Source organism: Mus pahari, chromosome 21 (genome assembly GCF_900095145.1).
Source record: "Mus pahari chromosome 21, PAHARI_EIJ_v1.1, whole genome shotgun sequence".
Lineage (NCBI taxonomy): Eukaryota > Metazoa > Chordata > Mammalia > Rodentia > Muridae > Mus > Mus pahari.
The window spans coordinates 206,869-231,794 of NC_034610.1; the positions used below are offsets into that span (position 1 = coordinate 206,869).

Here is a 24,926-nt window from a genome sequence, read left to right on the forward strand (position 1 = left end):
GAGAGAGAGAGAGAGAGAGAGAGAGAGAGAGAGAGAAATGGATGGCATGGGCTTTTGAAATCTCAAAGTCCACCCCCAGTGACAATCTCCTCCAACAAAGCCACTCCTCTTCCAAGGCCACACCTCTTAATCCTTCCCAAAGGTTTCTACCAACTGTGGGATGGGAATGGCACACAGGAAGAGATGCAGTGGGCTGTGAGCCCCCTAGAGACAGCCTACCACCTTCCTTAGCTGTGATGGGCGCATTCTGGTGACAGCCCCAGAGACTTTGTCCCGGATTGTTTCTTGCTACTGATGTAATTTCTCATGTTTGTCATTGCTAAACTCCTCATTTATTTGTCTCAGTGTAAGTGGACACCAGAAGACCCTCTCTGCCTATAGCCTGGTGTGATTACTTCCTTCCCACCCTATTGGGCACATTTCCTGCAGATCAACATGAAGGTGAACTTTCATGAATTCATGCTGTTGAGATCAATTAATGACTTGATGGAATTCCTAATTTGATTCAAATAATTTTAAGAAGAAAATTTAAGGAGGTGGTTTTAGTTGTTCTTGCTATAAAGATATAATAAAGTTGGAATCAAGAATAGAGTGTGCTGCTTCCTCATAGAATAGTAAGTAAAGGCTGCAAAATAAGGAAAACAATGAGCTTTCATAAATTGTACTAAGAAGAGAAATAGGCTTGGGACAGATGTGTGATCAAGGATAAACATTCGTTCTAGGTCAGGTCCAAGGATGAGGGGCCATAGGTGTGTGCTATGATAAAGCAAGGCCCTGTGAAACTGTTGCTTTGAGCTTATAATGAGCTTATAGAATGAAATGCAGCTTTGAACTTACTATGGACATCTTTCTGTAACTCCCTTTTGTATAACATTTTATCTATGAGCTAATTTTTTTCTCACATAGAGAATTTTTTTTCTAAAAAGGTATGAAAAGGCTGAGAGAAGAAATAAAGTGTGACTGTTGGGGCTCTGCTCCATCCACCAAATGTATATGAGTACTATGTATACATGTCTGTTTGTCTATATGTATGTACAGTATATCTATGTGTATGTGCCAGTGTATGTGTGTGCATGTGTGTGTGTGTGTGTGTGTGTGTGTATGACTTTTTCCCCATCCTCTTCTTTCTCACCTGCCTCTTAAGAGTTAAAAGAGTTCAAAGCTTTTTGCCATTCATTCCTGTTGGCCCCAGATAATTAAGTTTTGTTCAGTCTGCAGTACTGACCCTGTAAATCACCTGAGGGGGATTGGGTTGGTGGAGTGGGAGGGGAAGGGAGCTGAAAGGAGTGGGTGAGGGATGGAGAGTGGGAGGTGTAGGGGTGGAACACTGGTTACTATTAGCATAGACTCTATTGCCAATGTTACACCTCACTTCCTGCCTCAGTTTACCCTGTGGTGTCAAAGCCGACCTTTGACAGTGGGACAAACATTTAAATAAATGAGCTTATAGGGTCCATTCTAATTCAAATGATCACACTGTTGTTTACAGGACATAATAAAATATCACTTTTCAGCCAGTTCTATAGAAAAGTATTCAGCTTGCTGGGTTGTGATGGCACACACCTTTAACCCCAGCACTTGGGAGGCAGAGGCAGAGGCAGAGGCAGGTGAATCTCTGTGAGTTTGAAGCCAGCCTGGTCTACAAAGTAAGTTCCAGGACAGCCAGGGCTACACAAAGAAACCCTATCTCAAAAAAGGGGAGGAGGGGGAGGAATCCTTAAAAGTCTCCATTAGATTTTTAGTTTTTGTGGCTTACATAAACTTATAATTAAATACTTTGGATAATTACATCAAAGTTATTGTTCAAAGTGTTATTGTCCAAATTTATAACAATAAGATTTGTTAATTTAGGCATCAGTTAATCCAATATGTATTCATGTTATATGTGAGGGCGTAACATTTAAATAGAGGATGGGGAGGCAGAATGGGAGATGTAGCTTAGGCTTGCCCTGTGTGCATAAAATCTTGGGCTCCATCCCCAGCAAAGTATAAGAAAAGTGCGGTGCATGGTGGTATGGCGGTACACTGTGGTGGTGTGCATTTGTAATCCCAGCACTCATAATTTGGAGGAACCATTCTTCACAACTTTTCCTTTATGGCACTGAGGTCTACCTTCACTCATTTAGACAGTGGTATAAGTTACTGTTTCTAGAATTTCCCTTGTGGGGATAAAAAAATTCTAGTTCAAGTCCGTGCACTCAGGCTCTGTATGTCCGAGCATCCCAGAGGCCGGGCTCATGCATGCGCAATTCACACTGCTTCATTCAAAGCCTACTCATAAATAAAGCCACTGATACACCCCTATAATCCCAGCACTCTAAAGGCAGAGGCAAGAGGATCATGAGTTCAAGTCCAGCTTGGGCTATATACTGAGTTCCAGGTCAGCCTAGACTACACAGTAAAGCCCTGTCACAAAACTACAAATCCAGACAACATAAAGCTCCACCTACTAACGATGTACCACCCACTTACGATGTACCACCCACTTACGATGTACCACCCACTTACGATGTACCACCCACTTACGATGTAAGAACGGAGTGCATTTTCCTAGCGGCTGCTGAGATCTGCCGTTTCTTCTTTGAGATGCATGGGGATGCTCTCCAGTCAGGGATAGGGTAGGTATGGTACTGGTCCTGGCTAGGGAGGATTTTCTGTGGCAGTAATAAGTCTGAGCCATTAATGGCCTAATGCCTCCGATGTGTGCAACCTGTAGCCTTTGAGCCACAGGAACACAACCCAATACTGGTAAGTGTATTTGAAACATTGTGAGTTTTTTTTTACTGAAATCAGCTGTAGAGTTTCTGAGCACAGAGCCTGTAGATGATAGTGTCATATCACACTGCTCCATACGTCCTGGAAGGAAGCATGGGCCTTTCTCCATAAGATGGTGACATTACAAGTTGCTTTTATTGTTTTCAATAGCCCACGAAGGAAGTGTAGATGAGATCCTAGTGTCTTGTCAGCCAGAAGGAGGGGAACTGCTAAATAAGTCCCAGAGAAAGAAAAGAGGACCCTTTCCTGTGTATGAATTCACAAATACCTGGCTACACCACTCAGCTACACATCATTCATATATATATGAATAGACATATATATGTATATATGTACTCATACGTGTGTGTGTGCATCTTGTTTAACTGCTCCCTGTGTGTTCTCTCTCTTCTCTCCCCCTTCCTCTCAATAGAGTCTTGCTAATGTAGCCCAGGCTGGCGGCTTCAGACACTCTATCCATCCATCTTAGTCTCCTGAGTACTTAGATTATGCATGTGAACCACCGTGCTTGACCTTGGCATGAACAAGTTATAGGAACCAAATTTGTCATGCAAATATTTCCAGGCATGTTCTATGTGTCAGAACGTGTTCTGAGTTACTGGAGATAAGAGAGCAGGCCGGCTTTCTCCTTCCCTAGAATCTGTATAAGCAGATTCAGCATGAAGGGTCTGCAAAAGGAGATGTTAGAGGGGTATTGAGCCAATCTCTTTTCAGTTTTAGGGCAGGTTGAATAACTGAGTGGCTCGGGTGCCCTGATGGCTATGACTTGAGGAGGTGGTCAGGAGAGTGGGTGGGGCAGTCTTTCTAAACCTTCATCTTGTCCTTCCCTCTGCCGGTATGGAAATTGGAAGTTAGCATCAACAGTGGATGGTCTTGATTGTGTTCCATAGGCAAGCTGAGGAGCTGAAGGTCAACGGAATACTGCCTCAGCACCACTCCCTACTTCTCTCTCCTCCCTGGCCCTTTCCCAGTACTTTTTGCTAATTTGCCTTCACCTTTTCTATTTCTCTTCGGTCCATAGTGTCTATCTAGGGCCTAGCAGCCAGACATAATTTCTACACACCTGCTATTTCCAAGTATCCAAGTTCAACTCTGTCCAGAGCACTAGTGTGGTCTAGTTTCCCAGGAGTTTCCCAGGTAGACCCTTCTAGACTGTTCCCTCCAGCTGACAGCAGACTGGCACTTAAACCCCTCTGTGGGGCTGTCATTCGTTCATGGGTTAATGTCCTAAGGTCTTCACATCTCTGTAGGCCCATGTGTGGCTGGCTTTTGCATGCCTCTCTGTCTTTGTCTCCCATCACTCTGAACTCAAACCCCACCTTTAGAGTGTACTAGCTGTTCCCTGACGCCTCAGAGCCTCAGAGTCCATTATCTGGACAGACCCACTCCTCAGCCAGTCCTCCAAGGCTCACCTCAAATACAGCAAAAAGTCCCTCTCTAGGCCTGGAGTTCGGGTCCTGGCACCTGCTAGCTCTATTGTCTACTGGGTTTTCTTCTCATGACTAGAGCCTCATATGGCTAACACTTCTTTGTATTGATTTAAATCTCTCTATGGCTTCTCTCTATTAAACTCAGATTGGCATAGGATTGGGCTCAGACTGTTGTTACTCATGGTGATAGTCAACCGTCACTGTTAGTAGGACTAGATTTTGAATCTTCTAGAAGGCTCACTTCTGAGTGTGTTTGTGCATGTGTTTTCAGAGAGGCAGAGGAGAGAAGATTCATCTTGATGGGGCCGCACCAGCCCACTGACAGCCAAGACTGAACAGACTGGAAAGAGACAGCTGGGAGACAGCCATCATTTCTAGATCTCTGCTTTCTGGTTCACAGAGATGTGAACATACTACTTCCCACTTGGGTTCTCAAGCCATGAACAAGTCCACCATATGTCCCTGGACATTATGGACTGCACCTTCAAAACATCACCCCAAATAAATCCATACTATCTTAAATTGCTTCTTGTCATGTATTTGATCACAGCAACAAGAAAACTGATATGCCTGCCCATTCAGGAGGTGGTTTTTAGAAGCACTAGGGGAGATGCAACCATTTGGATCATAGATGTTATGTTTTATTAAAAGGAAAGAAAGCCAGGAATATGTTTGGTAGAGGCATGGAATGATGAGGTAGAAGGGGTGCCTATGCAGGCCTGAGGTACCAGCCATATGATGGATATAGTATACAATAGTTTATTTAGGGCATGGGGAGGGGAGTTGGGAAGGGAGGAGAGAGAGAGAGAGAGAGAGAGAGAGAGAGAGAGAGAGAGAGAGAGAGAGAGAGAGAGAGAGAGAGAGAGAGAATGGTCATGAACACATGGAAAGAGAGGGGGAGCAGAGATGAGACAGAGAGTATAAGAGAGTCAGAAAGTAAGAAAGTGAGGAGGGTGGAGGGCGAGCTGGAGAGATAGCTCAGCGGTTAAGAGCACACTGACTGCTCTTCCTAAGATCCATCTGTGTGTGTCTAAAGACAGCCACAGTGTACTTACATATAATAATAAATAAAACTTTGGGCCGTAGCAAGCAGAGGTCCTGAGTTCAATTCCCGGCAACCCCCCCCTCAAAAAGTGAGGAGGGGTCAAACAGCCCCTTTTATAGTGAAGCAGGCATACCTGGCTGTTGCCAGGTAACTGTGGGAGGGATCTTAGAATGCTAACACTAGGTACTGTTGTACAAACACATTACTTTAAAGAATATTTATTTACCATATATATGTGTGTACACTGTAGCTGTCTTCAGACACTCCAGAAGAAGGCATCAGATCCCATTACAGATGGTTGTGAGCCACCATGTAGTTGCTGGGAATTGAACTCAGGACCTCTGGAAGAGCAGTTAGTGCTCTTAATGGCTGAGCCGTGTCTCCAGCCTCACACATTTCTTTTATAATCAGAAAAAAATGTGTTAAAAAAAGAAAAAAATGTGTTTATATATTTATTTAGTGTATATTGCATATACATGTATATAGACACGGTGAGGTCACAAAACTCATGATTGCAGATCTCGCGTTAGGCTGGCTACTTTACTTCATATGGAGGCTCATCTGGCTCTCTCCTCAGCTCCCTTCACGCTTACATTTTTTTAAAAATGTATTTTTATGTGTATGAGTGTTTTGCCTTTTTCCATGCCCAGTGCCATCTGAGATCAGAGGAGGGAGTTGGATCCCCTCGATCTAGAGTTGTGACCTGCTATGTGGGTGCTGGGAATAGAAACACAAGTGTTCTTAACCACTGAGCAAACACACACACACAAACACACACACATACACCCTGCCCATAATTCCATATGCATGTGCTATGAAGATGACCCTCTATAGCTAGTCTTGCACTGATGCCTGTATCTTGGGGAACCATAGTAACAAACCGCTGTAGACCTCAGAGCTGTGGTGACCCCAAGATCAACCCTGTTGAATGTTGGTGTTCCCTCACAGGACTGGGTGGAGAGGGTCTTTGGCCCCTCCCTTGAGATTCCCTCCTGCACCCTCCAGCCCGCTGGAATTGCAAGCGGTCTTAGTCTTGGGAGGTTCCAGATTCTACAGCACATGGGAGGTCAACTGAAGGGGATTCTAAATATGCAGCTATGAGTAGTCCATTCTAGGGTGGGGCTGATTTGGAGGTCACCTACATTCACTCCTGCTCTGTAAGTAAATCCAATAAACTCCTTGATTCCCCAAGTTGGATTTTTTTTGGTTTGTCTGTGGTGCCATAAAGAAGTAGGTAGACTTCTCCCCAAGGAACATTGGCCACATTCCTGTCTCTTCTCTCACCTCTCTGATGAGGAGACTTCAGGTCACAGGAGAGGATGGTGGAGCATCCTCCCCTCACGTGGGCTCACTGGCTCCCTCAGGTTTGCCTAATAGGCCCTCATAAGTCCCAAGCCCAATTCAACCCTGTCACCTGCCATTCAGCTATCACACCCAGCCTCTCTCCTAGGGGAGGATGGGTGGCCTGAGCTGCTCTGGGTGGGAACCGAGGAAACCTCTTTGCCGCACACACTGGGGGAAGGGCCAGGATCGCGCGCGCTTCGTAGTTTTTGGTCTGGGCCACAGCGACTGGCTGGCTCGCGGACTCCAGCTGAGAGTAGTTTTGGTTACTGGGGACATAATGTGTCTGTGGAGTCAGTCCAGCAGGAGAAGAGGGTCCCGGTCGGGAGGCGTGGCGTGGTTCGCAAGGCTGGGGGTGGGGGTGGAGGGGTGACTCGGAGGGGCGTGTCGGGGCGTGTCAAGGGCGTGTCGGGGCGGGGGCGGGGCGAGCGGAGCGTAGGAAGGTGTGGCCGCCGATCTGGACTCACTTCAGCAGTGCGGAGCTAGAGAAGCCTTGACCTTACCGGCTCAGCGAGTGGAGAACAAAGTGACGGAGAAAACTTCCCGGAGTGTGCCCTGTGTCCCCACGGGGCCTCGCTTAGGGGCTCAGAGCCGGGCTCCACCGGTCCTCTGTGCTGGAACTTGGACCGAGGTAAGGGCGCCGTAGGGAGGGACGCGAGCGAGGGTGTCTGGGTCGTCTCGCATAGGCTCCCAGGATCCTGCCGTGGGGTGCTGCACAGCACAGTCCCAGCCTCCACCAGTGGGCCAGTCTCGTCCGTCCTCTCCGCCTGCTATGGAGGCAATCAGGGGCGCGGCGGGGCCACTTTGCTGCGTCCGGGAGGGTGGCAGTCCTCAGCGGCTTCGCATTCTCTCTTGTCCAGCCTGGCTCAAGGCAGGATCCTTTTCCAGAAGACTCTGAAGTGAGGTCTTGCCCTGCCCTACGCGTGGCGCGGATACAGTTGGGTTTAGCTGTACCATCCAGGTTGCGAGGTGGCGGCGCCGCCCATTCCCATCAGTGCCCATTTCCTTGCGTCCTGGGGAGAAGGGCGCAGCGGGGAGAAGGTGAGCATCCCTGGCTTAGCCATTGGGGTTGGGAAGGGGGCGAGGATCGCTCGTCCTGCGACCACCTAGACCCGCGCGGCTCCCCGCCGGCTGCGGTGCCAAGTTTCTGTGAAAGCCGACAACATTGTGTCCCTGATGGATCGTATTTACCACAAACAGTTTAGGAAGAAAAGGGCCCATTCTTCGAGCAGCAAAGTGTAGCGAGTAGAATTGCGCGAGGGGTTTTTATCTCTGAGACCGGAAACTTAATATGGACGCGCTGCTTCTATGGCCCTCCTTACTTTAAAAAAGAAAAAAGAAAAAGGAAAAAGAAAAATAGGGTAACTTTATATTATGAGTGGGGGAAGCTGCTCATTAGCGAAGATAATTCTGTTCCGGGGAAGTTTTCCTGCAGTTCCCTGGCAGCTTCTGGAAGAGAAGCCGCTAGGTGACATTCCCAGGCAGACTAGATGTGCTACAAGTGTACACTCCCGGTGCGTGCGAAGGTCCAAGATTTTCTTCTGGGGCAGTTCTCGCCCTCTACCTTCTATTTTTCAAATGTTGCTGTGGTCCTCGTTTAACAGATAACACCTGACGTCTCCAATTCAAGACAGAAAACAATTGTCTTTAAGAGCTTCTAAAAAATGGCTTACAAGTTTCTTAAAGGCACAGATCAAGTGCTGCAAGTAGAGTACCATCTGCTCCTCATACATTTGCGTAGCCAACGAGTGCACGTGTGCTTTTCAACCACTTTTCCTGTCTTCCTTCCTTCCTTCCCTCCTTCCCTTCCTCCTCTCCTCCCCTCCTCCTCCTCCTCCCCCCCTCCCCCTTTTAAGTTGTATAAGTTGTAGTTTTAGCTGGGCACGGTTGTGCACACATTTAATCCCAGCAGATCTCTGAGTTTGAGGCTATTCAAGGCTACAGAATGAGGCCTTGTTTCAAAAAACATAAAACCAAAAAAAAAAAGAAAGAAAGAAAGAAAGGAAGAAAAGAAAGAAAAGAAAGAAAAGAAAGGAAAGAAAGGAAGAAAGAAAGAAAGAAAGAAAGAAAGAAAGAAAGAAAGAAAGAAAGAAAGAAAGAAAGAAAGAAAGAAAGAGAAAAGAATAAGGGGCGGGGTGGGAGAGCAGACCAGGTGGTGGTGGAGAAATGCCCCAGTGGTTAAGAGCTCATACTGTTCTTGCATAGGACCTGGATTCAGTTCCCACAACCCACATTAGGCAGTACACAACTGTCTGTATTTCCAGCTCCAAGTGACCTGATTCCCTCTGACCACCTCCACCTCCTCCTCATCTTCCTCCTCCTCCTCTTCTTCCCCCTCCTAAAAACACACACACCCTAATAATTAGAAGATGGTTTTAAAAAGAGATTATCATATCTTTTTTAAAACCCCAAAAGTCTAATATTAAAATGAATTTAAAAAGCACATTTTCATATCGTTGGATTTATTTTTCCTGCTCAGCTGAAAGGAAAATGAAACCTGTTTGCTTAAGGGTGGCAAAGGTCTTTTTTGATGGGTAGAAAAAATAATGGTGAGGTATATCTGTGTTTGTTATTTACAGTAGCCAAGCAAGCTCCCACAGGGCCCAACTTCCATGTCTAACATCCCATAAAAGATGCACGAGGGAGGGGCATGGTAGGGCACTGCTGTAGTTCCACTACTCAGGAAACTGAGGCAGGAGGATGCTTTGTTGTAGGCTACATAGCAAAAACCAAACCCCAAAACACGATCTCAGGCACAACATGGTGGCACACACTTTTAATTCCAGCTCCTGGCACTTGGGCATTAGCAGAGGCAGGTGAGTTCCGTGAGTTCAGAGCTTGTCACAAACCAAAAAGAGACAGCAACAAACCCAAACCATGTCAGATGCTTGATAGCAAAGTCCCAAACCATGTCAGATGCTTGATAATGAGCCCCGCGGGCCATTGCTCCCCCCCCCCCCCCCCCCACTTAGGAGTGCAGACATACTGCCTGCTCTNCCCCCCCCCGCCCCACTTAGGAGTGCAGACATACTGCCTGCTCTAGACACTTCCCACTGCAGCTTGTCATTTCCAGGCCATTATCTTGAAGGAACCAGCATTCTGCTTACACAATTCTTCTCTCTTCTCCATCTGTTGATTACCCACACATCCATCATGTGTCAGTCAAATATCTTCGCCAAGATGCTTCATTTTCCGTGTTCCCTGGCAAGCTGATGTCTTCCGCGTCTAGTTGTCAGTGCCTGCTCTAGGACACAGTTTAAAACTACATATTTTGTTGTGTCAACCTTGTCCGGTCCCGCGTGTTTGTTCGTGGTACAAGGTCAATCTGACCAACAGGAGAGCAGAGTCTAAAATCAATTCACATACAATTTGCCAAGCCCCTGGTGTACATTTTCACACTGGGAGAAGACTCCTCTTGCAAGTCACTCAAAGGCACAATGTGGGTCACTGCCCAAGCCCCGTCCTACCACAGATTCACCACAGATTACTGCAAATCAGTGTGTCTTGGCAAGTGAGGAAAGAAGATATATATCTAATAAGCACCACAAAGAAACCTTTATGGGCAGATTTGTTTATTTTTTTGTCTGTAAGGGAGGTATAGAAATGCGCTTTATCCAGCGTTTATATCTGGCTGTCCAAATGATGCCCAGACATGTCTTTGTAAACAGGGAAGGATGTGTGAGTAGATCCATGGGCAGGCATCTGCCTTGCAGCACGTGACTTCCTCAGCCAATCAGCCTTGCATCACATGAGTGTTCCCGACCAATCAGCCATGTATCACATGATCATCTTTAGCCAACCACCTTTTCAGGCACCCAAGTTTTCATGTCTGATCTTGATTTGAGGAGAAATTTGGTGTAAGACTTGGAAGTTAGGCTGAGAGACATGTTGCTTCTATAAATATATGCCAATAAATAGGATTAAGGTGTATTTTGTTTGGGACAGTTTTTAAGTCACCTCAAAGTGGCGTATCACAGAAGTAAAGAGGCAGTAAGAGGAGCATCTTGCCTGATTTATTTAGTGCCCACAGTGGGAGTATTTAGCACCACAATCTACTCATATAGATTCAATTTTGATGTATGGGTAGTTTGCTGGAGAATCTTACAAACACTCCAGGTTTGTAGTTAACATATCAATTTGTGAAATGATTGATAGAAGCATTTGTTCAAGCTACAAGAGGTACAGGATCATCTTAGAAACTTGTGAAACTGTGCTATGCTGTATATATGTGGTAGATGTCTCTGTGGCTGTCTGGATAAATGGAATCTTGTAGCTTAAGGGATTCTTCACTTTGAAATAACAATAAGATAATACAGACCATTCTCTTATTTTGTGGATAAAGAAACCAAGTGCCAGGGACTTGTCCCAGTCAACAAGTTCTCAAAGAGGCACAGTCCTGGTAAGCTCTTAGCTTACTGGCTTCTGGTTTGTCCCTCTGTTTATCCAAGCCCCTTTAAGGACAGCAGGCTTCCAAGGATATTTTGGAAACATAGAATAAGTCTTAAGATTTCAGGACAAGGACCGTGGCCAGCACCAAATGTCAGCTGCTGCTAAGTGTCTCCTGAATAGAGGGACAGATGTGTGAATGGGCGGCTACAGAGTATGAATACAGTTCTCTGGAGTTGACAGTGGGTGGGACTTGACCTTGGTGCACATATTCCTGAAGTGTAGTAAAAGGTAGAGGATCCGCACGGGTGAGATGTATACCTGTTTACATTGGAATAAAATGGGCTGAATGGGCTGTCGGGACGGTGTGCTTTTATTCCATTACAGGTTATTTTCTAGAAAGGAGCCAGAAGCCAGGACTGAAATGCACTTGGGAAGTAGTCTGGACCTGTGGGTCCCTGTTTGAACACCTCAGTTCTTTCTCGAGTGCCCTCACTGAAGTTTCAGTTGTTAGAAGGTTCACACAAGCTTGTGAGCGTGAAAGCGTTTTGCAAACATCAGGACAAGAAAGCTGCAGCAGTGACTATTACACAGGCTTCCTGTGTCTTTGTGTCACATTTATCCTTCTGAATAGTTTTTTTTTTAAAAAAAAGCAAGGCTTTGTGGGCTGAGGTGTGTGTGTGTGTGTTGGGGGAGAATATAGCGCACCCAGTTCTCCTTCAGTAGTGAACAGGGATCCAGTGTACTGCCACATGTGTTATTCAGCCCTGCTAAGCTGCAAACATGAGCTACGACGGAAGAGAACTTCAGGCGCTCAGTATCGAGCAACAGTAAGCAATGCCCAGAGCCAATGATTACACTTGGGGAGGAGAGACAGGTCAGATTTGCACACTGACAAGTCCCCTTTGGAGATGATCAGCAGTGTGTTTGGAGAGGCAAGACTTCCAGAGAGGTCAGTTCCCAGCAGTGTGGTCCACTAAGCTAGCAGGAGAGGTCTGAGGATGGACAAGGAGGGAGAGGCCAGAAGTGTGGAGGTGAAATGAACTCAGAGGGCGGGGAGGAGGAAATCCCTGCAGAAGAATGGTATCTGTGGTGTTCACATACATCAGTCACACAGAAGGCGGGTAACAGTGGGTCGGCGCCCAGGTTCACACCGTTATGAAATTGCGTAGTATGTATGTCCAGTGTAAGCAAATCAGAGGTCATAGTGAAACCTACCTACGATTTGAAAGCTGGATTTTGCATTATCACAGAATGGTGAATAGAAAGTGCCCAACCACAGATGATTGAGGCTAGTAACAGCAGGCTCTTCCCATCTTGAGTCATATGGGCCTGGGCCCTGGCCAGCTTTCTCTGCACTCCCATCTTGCTGGGGATTGGCCTGTATGGTTTCCATTTATGAGGTCTGTAGCTGAGCCAACAGAATCTGGCCCGCAGCATTGGTGATATTTTCCTGGTGTTGGGTTACCGGTTTCCGTTTCTGTTCAGCCAGGGTTTGGATTTCCGAATGTGTCTTTTGGACGCAGTACTTTGAGAGTTACTATTACTGATCATGTGGAAGGAGATTGCTGAAGGGCCTTTTGTTAGCAGTTTGTGAACCAGGCTAACAGATCCTTAAAGAGGTGAAAGTTAAGGACTCCTGCTGGCTTTAAAACTGAATGATGAGCTTTAGCGCATTATTTCATTTCACTTTAAAAGTCGGAGCTTTTCTCTTCTTTTCGCTTCTTATGGTCCAGGGACCTGGACATGTGACTCCATTGGTAGCATGCCTGCCTAACTTGTGCAAAGCCCTGGGTTTGACCACACAAACCAGGTGTGGTGATACATACCTGTGGTTTCAGAGATGGAGAGGGGTGGAGGCAAGGGGATGAGGAGATGAAGGCCATCCTTGTCTCACACAAAAACAAAACAAAAGAAAGGCAACCCAAAGCCTCGCCTGGTGGCGCACGCCTTTAATCCCAGGATTTGGGAGGCAGAGGCAGGCGGATTTCTGAGTGGACTACAGAGTGAGTTCCAGGACAGCCAGGGCTACACAGAGAAACCCTGTCTAGAAAAACAAAAACAAACAAACAAGCAAACAAATGAAAGCCAATATGCAAAGAGCTGGGCAGTATTAGTTATTTCCTTCCTTCCTTCCTCCTTCCCTCCCTCCCTCCCTCTTTGCTGTCATTCAATTTCTTCTACAGGCTTGTCTTTCTTGCCTTTTCTGGTTCTCTTAGCAGACCATGGGGCCCAAAGAGAGGCCTTCCTATGAGCATCTTGGGTCCTTTTCTCTCATGCAGTTTAAGTCTGTTGCTATAGCACCCCATGCTGGTCCACTGTGGGTAACTTCCTATCACATAGGGACTTAGTTTGCTTATTTTACTGGTGTATCCTTTCCAGGTAGAGCCCAGAACTTTTGAAAATGCTGGCAAAACAGTGGTGTCAAAGCCGAGCGTGGTGGCGCACGCCTTTAATCCCAGCACTTGGGAGGCAGAGGCAGGCGGATTTCTGAGTTTGAGGCCAGCCTGGTCTACAGAGTGAGTTCCAGGACAGCCAGGGCTATACAGGGAAACCCTGTCTCGAAAACCAAACCAACCAACCAAAAAACAGTGGTGTCAGTTTTATGTGGCATGTGTTGAAGATATCCTGACAATATACTGTCTCAACAAAGATCCAGAGAGCCTTTGTCAAATCTGGACACTAAAAAAAAATTTAAGCATATGGGCATGTATGTGTTTGTTTACATGTGTGGTAGGGTGCACATATGTACACATGTATGTGGAGGACAGAGGTTGATGTTAGATGGCTTCCTTAATTTTTCTCTACTTTTTAAAAATACTTTTTAAATGTGTGTTGGTGCTTTGCACGCACGCGTGCTTATAAAGGTGTCAGCTCCTGGATGTTACAGACAGTTGTGAGCTACCATGTGGGTGCTGGGAACTGAACCAATGTGCTCTGGAAGAGTGTTCCTTCTCCTAATCACGGAGCCATCTCTCCAAACCCTCTACTTTATTTTTTTTTCTCCCTTTTTTTGACGCAAGGTCTCTCTCGTTGAACCAAGAGCTTGCCAAATCAACTAGACTGGCTGGTTAGTAAACCCCAAGGCTCCTCCTATGTCTGTCTCCCCAGAACTCAGATTAAAGGCTCACCTGGATGTATGGCTATGCATAGCCCCCCCCCCCTTTTTAACGTTCTAGGAAATTGAACTCAGCTCCTCATGCTTGTGTGGCAAGCACATTATCCACTGAGTAGTTTCCTGAGTGTGAATCTTTGACTCTTTAAATGGGCCTCACCAGTAGTAAAATGTTGACATTAAAATGGTTACCCTTTTTTTTTTTTCTTCAAGTGTTGAGAAGTAGCACTGTCCTTAAGGTGACCATCAGTAGATCTAGATTCTAGTCTAGAATAGGATTTTCACTCCTTGGCAGATTTTTTTTTTTTTTTTTTTAACATTTAAAGGCCTTCTTTTCCTGAGGGGGAGAATAACACAGCTCTTGAGAGATTCCTAGTGTTTCCTTAGCTACGTAGTGAGACTGTCTCAACAACAACAAAAGAGAAATCTATAAAGGATGTGAAATGTGTCTTAGGGATTGAGGCACAAAGCCCGTATCTCCTCCCCATGTATTTATTTTGTGATATCCGTGTGGAATGGCTTGTATAGGATTATGAAGACCCAGCCATATGGATTAGTTTTGCAGAGCTGAGTGGTAGAAGCTTAGGCCGTTACATCAGTTAATCAGTAGGCCCGGTAGTTTGTAAAGATCAACCTGCAGCGCTAATGCTAATGGTTGATCTATGGTTTAACAGAAACTTTTCAAACTATTTTTAATGAGTTATGTTTGGTCTCTAAGAAAAAGATCTATATATTAATATATCTCTATATTAATATAACTATAACAGTGAGAGGCATTTTAAAAGTTGGCCCCCTTAGGAACATGCACTTTGTAGTAACTGAAGCCTTTTAACCTCTTCAGTGAAGACAAAGGATACCAGCATGAGGACGTTTGCTTTGCCTCAACTCCAGCTTCCCGTGCAATTTTAGTTTTAAAAATTACCTATCTCAAAATTTGTTTAGGGATGTTGCTGTGCCTGGCTGTTGTTAGTCTAGTAAGTGTACAAAGACATTGGGCCTACAAACAAGTCTGATGTGGCTGGAGCCTTGATGTGGGTGGGGGACAGATGTCACTCATTGCACGGTGGCATTTTTTTTTTTTTAAGCTCTCTGAATTTTGATGGCCTGATAAATCTGATAAGTTAGAAAATTGACTAAAACTGAGTTGACAGCCAACACTAGAAATATTCAGGAAATCAATCAACGAGTGGGTGTACAAATATGCTACTGTCAATACTGAAGAACACCTTGTGCCATTTCCATTGTCTAAAGGAAATCCTCTACACATTTATACAGATCATGGACCATTTTTTAATCATTTCAAAATGTAATTTATAGGCTACAGTTACCTATGTCCAGCAGATGATACTACATTTTTTTTGTAAACTATAAACAATAGTGATAGTCCAATAGAATGTATCTTGTTCACAGATGCATATAAGAAAGGCTGTCCCAAGTCAGTCTGTATAATTTTAATGGAATTAAAATTGTTTAATTTAGACCAACAGACACTTTAGAAATTATTTAATTCAAACCATTTTTTTTTTTCAGGAGAACTTGTTTCTGGTTAGTTAAATGACTCGATTTAAGGTCCGGGAGATAGCTCAATCAGTAAAGAGCTTGCCGTGCAATTGAGAGGAACCTGAGTTTGAATCCCCAGCACCTGTGTAAAAAGCTGTGCATGGTGGCTTGTGCTTCTGATCCCAGTGCTGGGGTGGGTGGACTTGGAGGGATCCCTGGGGCTCACTGTCCAGCCTGCTTTGCCAAATCAGAGAGCTTCAGGTATGGTGTGAGGTATCTCAAAGACTAAGGTGAAGAATAACTTCTGACCTCTATGTACATGTAAATATACATGAATATGTGCACACATACACTGTACACACACATACATATTCATACGTACATGCACATACAAACATACCACACACACACACACACACACACACACACACACACACACACACCATTTGTAGATAAGCAGTCAACAATCATGGATTCTCATCTCTGACCAGTTATGAGTCACTGCGGGTACTATCACGTCCTACCACTCTCTTCTGGTATGAGTCTCTCACCTAACCTGGAGCTATACCACTGGCCAGCAAATTCTATAGTCTCCACCCTTACAGCACTGAGGTTTACAGGCAGATAAGCAGCCATGATGTGAGTCTGGAGTCTGGACTATAGTCCTTGTGTGGCAAGTTTTCTTCCCCACCGAGCTGTCTCCTCAGCCCCTTTATTTTGTTATTTCATGCTCTCACTTGCCCTCATCCCACCTCTCTCTGAGGGGGGGTGTGTACATACCATGGGTTATTTTTTCACACATTGAGGGGGCTGAATTCATGGTGTCAGGCTGGCACCCCCACCTCTCTGGCCCCGTGCTGTCATTTTAATAAGACAATTATTATTATTACATGCGTATGAGTGTTTTGGCTGAATATATGTAAGTGTGCCACATGTGTGCCTGGTTTCTACAGAGTCCAGAAGAGAGCATCAGATCTTCTGGAACTGGAGTTACAGATGGTTGTTACAGATGCCATAGAAACTGAGCCTGGGTCCTCTGCAAGAGCAACAGGTGCTCCCTCTTCGCTGAGGCCTCTATCCAGCCCCTTACAGTTGTGTTTTTTTAAAGTGTGAGCTATTGGTGGCAAAATAGTCTAGCAGGTAATAAATTGTGCGTGTGTGTGTGTGTGTGTGTGTGTGTGTGTGTGTGATATTCTCCTCCTAATTCTTTTCTCTTGAGACACAGTCCTACTACATATCCCAGGCTAGCCAAACAAACAAACAAACAGAAAATGAAACCAACCAAACAAAAATCCCCCTTTAGTTCTTGCTACTGTACTTGACTTTGTCACTTGGACCTCATGTTTACACAGCAAAACACTTTGCCCATTGAGCCCACCCCTACATACCCTAAGTAATGACTGGGAGGCTGAAGGGCTGCATAGCCAGCAGCTCAGAAGTTTGTGTGCCCCACCCCAACCCCTCTTTGTAGTGTTCATGTGCAATGACTGCAGACTCGTCTATGATAGGAATGTGTGGTTGGTAGGAATTTGAGCCACATGGAGCGAGATCTCTATGACAACCTGAACATTTTTCCAGTTGTGTTGGAGCAGCAAATCCATGAAATTATTGTGACTCACAGGTGACCAATTTTATACTAGGTGACATCCTCCCTGTCCCTTTCCCTTTCTGCCTCTGCCCCTACCTTCTGATCCCCCATTCACCACTTCTGCATCTTGCCACGTGGTCCAGGCTTGCTCTGATCTCAACATCCTCCCCAGTGTTTCCACAGCAAGCATACACTTGTTGGGGTTTGTGTGCTTAAGCCTTGGGAAGGGCTACAAAACCTGATTAAGTTTAGAAACCATCTCTGCAGGCCTTGCTAGTTACCAGTGAGTCCTCTGACACATGAAATGATATCAAAGGATTCCTGTCTTTAAGATGAACCTGTCATTACATGGGAACCTTGAAGACAGGGCATCATCTAGTGAGTGAATTTCTCCCTTACACCCAAGCTGTAGAGCCACCATGATCTTAAAGTGTCTCAGCTTTTGCAAGCACTCTGATTTGTCGTCCTTGTGGACTCTCAGCTTTGTCTTCCATTAAAGTCACTGAGTGTGAACCTCGAATTTTAAGCAGCCTGGACAGTTGCTTTAGCCCAGCTCTGTTCTGAACTGAGTCTTCCCATCCTAGTGAACACTGCAGGGAGTTACGTTGACCTACTTTTCCCCAGAGAGGTGTGTCTCACAGCCATTTGCCCTGGGCGGCATATGTAACTCGAACATGTGCTAAGCATGATTTTAGTTCCACGGAGAGAACCCTCTGTTTTAATATCTCATCTGACCCTCACAAATCCATTTAATTGCAGCCATTTTGATATGGGGCCAAGTCACTAAAAACCAGCCGGCTCCCTGCGGGAGACAGTAAACTTTTGACAGCCATCCCAGTAAAAGTGGAATTCTTCTGCAAATAGATGCTTTTTCAAGAATTCTTCTTGTAAAAGCCCAAGGAAGTTGGCAGTCTTTGGGTGCTTTGGGGAGGGTATTGTGGAGTGTGCCAAGTGGCACATAGCTACTGTATGCTTGGAAAATGTTAACAAGGGGCTGGGCTCCTCTGAATGTGTGTCTTGGCCTTTAGAGATAGCTGCCATGTTGGAAGAAGCATCTTTTAAAACCAAATGTAGACCTTGGGCATACTCCAAGGGGAGTGTTGTAAATATAGCCAGGCTGATACTCAGGGGTTTTCTTTGTAGAAAGAAAAGAAGGGGGTGTTTAATAAGAACTGTGAAGTGTTTGAGCAGAGACCATGATTTCAAAGAGGTGCTCTTCTCCTCCAGGCCAGGTCCCTGTCAATATTGTGTTTCTAGTCCTGATTCTCTCTGCACCTCCCCCATATTGTGGAGGCCCTCCCGTCAAGGCCACTTGTGGGGAGGGATGGTACTAGGAATAGAGACTGCTGTATTGCACATGCTAGGCAAATACACCATGCTGAGCTACATCGACTGTCCCCTTTACAGCCTTTTATTTTGAGAGAGGACTCATTAGCCACCCTCAAACTCTCTGTAGCTCAAGCTGGCCTTGAACTTATGATCTTTTTGCCTTAGCCTGCCAAGCAGCTCAAATTATAATTCTGTGCAGCTAGGCCAGGCTGGTTTTGATTATTATTGACTAATTTTTTTGTTTTATTTTGTTTTTGTTTGTGAGACAGGGTGTCTGTCATTCCTTGAGATGCTTGGCTTTGACCTGTTCCCTTAGCCCCTGGGGTGTCATTGAATTTATGGCCTTCCTCAGTCTCTACATTCAGGGAGGGCAGGTGTGACCATGACATCTGGTTCCATGGCTGCATTTTTTTTTTCATCCTGTCTTTAGTGTGGGGGTTAACTAAGCCAAAGGATGTTCACAGAGCAGGAAGGGAAGACGAATCTTATCATAGTTTGATTTCCCCCCTCCCTCTATTGAGCTTCTGGTTGAAAGCAGTCTTAGGAAAAACGTTCTACTTTTGAACTGGGTGGGCCGAGATTTTAAAAAGCCATAAACAACTGACCAGACTGAGTTAATTCATGACTTTGTTATATGTGAAAAGTTAACTTTACAGAATTACCCTTAGCACAGTTTCTCTGGTGCCATTATAAATTCTTCTCACACACACTGCCTTCCCCACCCATCTTTAAGTCTCCGTTGTTGTAACATTTGGATGCCCTAATGTGTGGAATCAGGAAGTACAGAGACAGCGTGAATTTGAATTCATTTTGGAGGGCGGTGGGGAGAGAGGATCAGGTTTCTCACCCAGCAAGGTTTGGTCTTCTGTGACTTTTCTCTCCCCATCTCCCTGGAGTGGATGACAGAACTTCTTCGAGTCTGATGTATTTGCTGGTGGTTCATTGCTCCTGCGTGATGGCTGGATTTGGGGTCTACAGTTGTTTGAGGTCATCTCTGCTCTTGGAAATGCCACAGGTGATCCAGAAACCTTTTTCGAGCCTTGTTGGTGCTTAGGGAGTTTTACATTTTAGAGCATTTGGAGCTGGGGTTTGAGGGTCTGTGACACTTCACCTGTGTGTGTCAGCCATATCACGAGGCATGTTCACATGCCTTTTCAAATGAGTGTTCTCCTATGCCACGGAGCATGGACATATTGCAGCACGGATCTGGGACGGAGTCCCAGGATGTCCGCCTCATTCCTCCCAGCTTGTTCTCTGGAGGGGGAAGGGCTTAGAGCACATGTGTGCCTTACATAGGCCATATGGAATCTGCAGCACTGTGCAGCTCTGACAGCTGCTTAAATTATCTGTGACAACGCATCCCACCATTAGCCAGGGAAATGGATGGTTGACAGTTTCCATCAGAGGAGGTGGGGTTCTGAGTGCTGGAGGAGCCCTCCCAGGCTTTCCACCCTGTTCACTAAATGCAGTTGGAAGCAGGAGCTTTGGGCTAGGCAGCACGTAAGGTATGGCCACAGGGTCGCACACACCTTCATCTCTGTCTCCCAGCCCATCCTGAAGTGTGACATGTCACTGAATCAAAGAATTTCCCAGCAAGAACACTAGGACAAAGACTGAGAAGTGGTGCACATTTTCCCCATGAGCTAATATCCAAAAAGTCTGTTTTTACACCTTTCTTACTCATCATATGCATGTCCCATTCTTATTAAATCTTTGGCTTTCAAAAATATTTTTCGTCCCTTCTTTTCTACATACCGATTTTCTAAGCCAGAGTTTGTCCTCTCAGGGGTGTGCTGATCTTGTCTTGTGCTTAATGTCTTCCCTCAGTTAGCAGGTTAGAGTTTCTCTCAGAGACATACCGTATGCAGACTAAGTAGTTATCTTCTTCAGTGTCCCTTTTTTAAGATTACTAGAGAGGGAGTCTTCTAGTTCCTGTGTTGTCTTGCTTGCTCCCCATACTGCAGATAGAACCCAGGGTCATATACATGCTAGGCAAAGGCTCTGTCATGGGGCTCAGCCCTACCCCAACTCCTGGAAGTTTTATTTAGTTTACACTGTGATTTATTTCTCATTATCATGTGTATTATAAAACAATAAGAAAGTGCTACATATTGCTTTGCTGGGTTTTAATGCCAGCTGTTTGCATGTGACCATGAGACTCATCATGAGACATGAGAGTGGATGAGGCATGATTGTTGGCCCGTGTATAGGATGCTCTTGTTCATGGTGGGAGATACTTCTGTTCTTTTGCCTCTGGTGATAGGTCATCCCTTGAATGTGTACCAGTATACCCTATTGTAGATTCTTGGTATTCTATGTTATATAATATCTTCTGTAAATGTTTTGGGTTTTTTCTTGTAACTGAAAGAAAGGCATTTCCTTAGCTGAAGAGGTCCAGAGTGACAGCGATGGTTCCAGTTAAGCATCTGCTTGTCGTGTCTGCTCCTTCTCTCTGACTCCTCCCATGAGCAAACCATCCGCCCTGCTCGGACCAAATGGGGTGCTCTGTTGCCTTTGGAGTACATGAGAGTTCTGAATCAAGAAGCCAGAGGTGTAGACCAGAATGGAGCTTAGAAGTATGGTTTAGGGAACTTGGGGAGGACGGCGGCCACACAAACATGAAGACCTGAGATTGGATTCCCAGCACCCAAATAAAAGGTCAGGCATGTACATCTGTAACCAGATTCTGTGGAGACAGAGACAGGCAGATTCCTGGAGCTCACTGACCAGCCAGCCGAGTTGAATTGATGAGCTGCAACTCAATGAGAGACCCTGTCTCAAAACAGTTAAGTAAGTAGAGGGGAAAGCCTATGGGATGGCTGACAAAGTAAAGGCCCCTCCATCAAATTAAATGGCCTGAGTTTGATCTCTGGAACCCACATGAAATTTGATCTCTGGAAGGACCAACTCCTGTCTACTCTTGTCTTCTAATCTTCACATGCACGTTGTGACACGCGCATGACCCTCTGCCTCAAATGCATAAATGGAAACAAAAAAATAAGATGGGGAAGAAAGGGGTGGAGTGTGAGAGAGGAAGACAAATACTTGACATTGAACCCTGACCTCCAAGTGAACATGCACCCACTGTGCGTGCACTGGCACACACACACATATGAACACACACACATGGAAGTGGGATTCCAATGTCTGGGTATAGTTTTCCTTGCCAGAGGGAAGCATTGGGGTTCCACTGCAGAGCTAAGTGTATATTGGAGCTTGAGGGACAAACTAGGCTTTTGCCCAGGGCCCAGTTATCTGTGACGGGACTCTGCTGTGCAAATAAGAGAGCTGAATGCGAACCATTTGAACTGGCACTGGCTGGTTTGGAATTAGGAGCAGTAAATGCTGACCCAGGAGATACTCACGGGTATCCTTGGTAATGTTGCTCCTTCTGTGCTTGAAGAATTGAAGAAGGAAGCTGGAGAGATGGTTCTGTGGTTATGAGCATGTGCTGCTCTTGCCGAGGACCAGATCTAAGGCTCCAGTACCTATGTTAGGTGGCTCACAACCACCTGAACTCCAGCTCCACGGGATATAATGCATTCTTTTGGACTCCACAGATACCTGCTTTTACATGTGCACATACCTACCTACCTACCTGCACACACACACACACACACAAATATTATAGGAGATTGATGCAGAAATAGAACCAGTTGGTGCTCAACTGGGATGAGAGACAGAGAATGTAGGTGGAAAGATCTGTACTAGAATAGCACCCTGCCCCCAGGGGAACAGGGTGAGAGGAGTGGGGCAACTTGCAGATTTCCCATGCATTGGACCACCAAGACTGACACAAAGTTTAAACTTTGCTAATGCCACTCCTGGCAACTTTGTTAATGCCACTCCTAGTGAGAAGAGATGTCCTTCAGCATTGCTTCCAGCCATTTGAGAAAGACTTCTTGCTTGGTCTCTTAAAATTCCAAATGCACATGGCTTTTGATCTTTCTTCCCTTTACAATCTATCCCATAGAAAATTTAAAAGCAGCTGTGTGCACCATGCTTGTAGAAGAATATTTACTGCAGTGTCAATTGTCCTGAGAAAGAATTGGATACTAAATAGATGCTTTCAACACAGGGACAGTTGGATACACAATAGCACATCTGTATCTTGGATTTTGGCAGTACCTGAGCTGGTAGGATTCTGTGAGGAAAAGGATGAAGAGATATGAAAAACAGGGTTTCAGTTTTGTACCTGCAAAAGGATACAACGTTTGTTGTATATTGCTCGGAAGGATGGAGATAGGACAGCTAGAAAGACATGGACAGATGGCAAATGGACAGATTGCTATTTCTGAATTATCTCAAGATGTAAAACCGTGAGAAGACTGTGCATATGAGTGGGTGCACACAAATAATGTGAAGGACATGTGCCAAGTTATGTGTGGGTGCCTCAGGTGAAGAGATGAGGATGAGTTTTCTTTTTCTTTATCATCTGTCTGTCTATCTATCTATCTTTGTTTGGGGGGGGGGGTTTCTCTGTAGCCCTGGCTATCCTGGAACTCACTCTGTAGACCAGACTGGCCTCGAACTCACAGAGATCTGCCGACTTTCCCCTCTCAAGTTCTGGGATTAAAGGTGTGCACCAGTGGCAAGGAGCTGGTTTTTATTTTCAACTGCTGGTTGCAAACACCTAAAGCAAGCCTGTTGGTCTCAGGGTTTAGGAATCATTGAAGAAGCTTTCAGGGAGCAGTTGAGGATGGGAGCCCCTGTTTCTCAGGTACAAACAGCGAAGTAGTAGACATGGTAAGGTTACACAATTGCTGTTGTGACAGGGTAGTGATGACCGTGAGTGTGCACTGTCTAGATCTCATTTTTAGTTCAGTATTTGCCAGGAAGTTCAACTGGTGAGTCATATAGTAATTTCATTTTAGATTCATTTTGGGAAACTGTAATTTTTTTCTTACTATATATCATTTACTTTCTATCAAGAATACATAAGGGCCCTAATTTTTCCCATGTCTTTTTTTTCCCCTAAATTTATTTTAGGGTAGAATTTTAAAAACTGCTTGTGTGTTGGTGTAGTATCAATACATGTGTGTTTACAGCTGGAGCCCCATGCTTTACTTACATGTGACTCAGCGTGGACACTATTTCAACCCTTGTTCAGTCCCTATTAAAAATTCTTGTAATACCTCCACTAAATTGATTTTACAACCCACTAATTGGTTATAGATCACCATGTGAAATGTTCAATAATAATCTCCAAGATTCAACCAAAGTTTAACCATCGCTAGCTGACTAACACATCCTTCTTCCATTTACTGGGGTGAGTGATGGTAGGAGGCACCCCTTCCGAGGGCTATTATTGGTCATTTACATGATGCATCCTCCCCCCATTTTAAATATGAACACTTATCCTACCTTCTATCCAATAGCCATCCTTTCCTGATCACAGTGAACTTCACAAACTAAGATTTTCCCAGAGTTACAAGATGTACTCAATTTCAGGGAAAAGCTACAGTGAGTTTAGAACTTACCAAGTTCTAAACCCGGCTTCCCTTTATCTTTTGCATGTTTAGCTTTCTAATTTCTCTTCAACTCAAACCTGCAAGGGCTTGGCAGTCATCCGCTCAATGGCCTCAACAGCCTCATTGAAGTAGATAAGGACACATAATTTGTGTGCACTAATTGGCACAACCTCATGCCTCATTGCATAGCTTGTGATGTCAAGGACAGGACACAAGTTCAGCTTGCTCTACTTCCACTGTGCACAAGGGATGCTGCTCTGGTCTGTGCTCTGACTCAGTGTGCCTCAGCCACTCCCTCCAGTCCTCTGGAGCCTGAGGACCTGATAAGATGGCTGGGCTCAAGACTCACAGCCAACCTGTCCCTGCAGGCTCCTTGAATCACCCCACAGGAGAATGGAAGCATCACACCTGGTGACTTTCTTTCTCTCCACCCACTTCTCCCTCCCCACTCCCCATTGTATTACCAGGCCGAAGGAGCTTGCAAAAATGCAGTCACCTGTCATCACCGAGCTCTTAACATTTGGTAATTTTCCAAAGAATGATTTGACAAGAAAACAGAGATTTGAGAGCAACTCAGAAGGCACCACCATGCTGAGTCCCCCACCCCCAGCCCGCAGCCTCTGTGAAAGGCTGTTTCCAGGCAGTTACCCAGTGTCAGGCATGCTGTGTGTCCAGGTGCCTGCTCGGTTGTGTGTGTATTAGATGTAGGGTCTTGTTATATAGCCCTGGCTAACCTTGAACTGGCAACCTGACCTCTAGGCTCAGCCTCCCCAAGGCATGTAGGCCCAAGCCAGACTTGCTGACTTATTGTCCATTTCTGGAAGAGTTCATTTGCATTTTTAACATATTTTAATGCCAAGGTGAAATTAATAGACAGGATGTGTATGTGTGTGATGGTAGATTGATAGAGACTCTGTGTGTGTGTGTGTGTGTGTGTGTGTGTGTG

The 24,926-nt window shown here is 45.3% G+C and overlaps 1 protein-coding gene across 1 annotated transcript in view; it reads left to right on the top strand.

Annotated features, from left to right (window-relative positions):
- The first annotated feature begins 7,068 nt into the window (after positions 1–7,068).
- Positions 7,069–24,926, top strand: part of Tiam2 (T cell lymphoma invasion and metastasis 2) — a 194,124-nt gene continuing 176,266 nt past the window's right edge. Inside the window, exon 1 of the mRNA XM_021221237.1 lies at positions 7,069–7,222. The gene's annotated coding sequence lies outside the window, so the exon portion shown is untranslated. The remainder of the gene's footprint in view (positions 7,223–24,926) is intronic.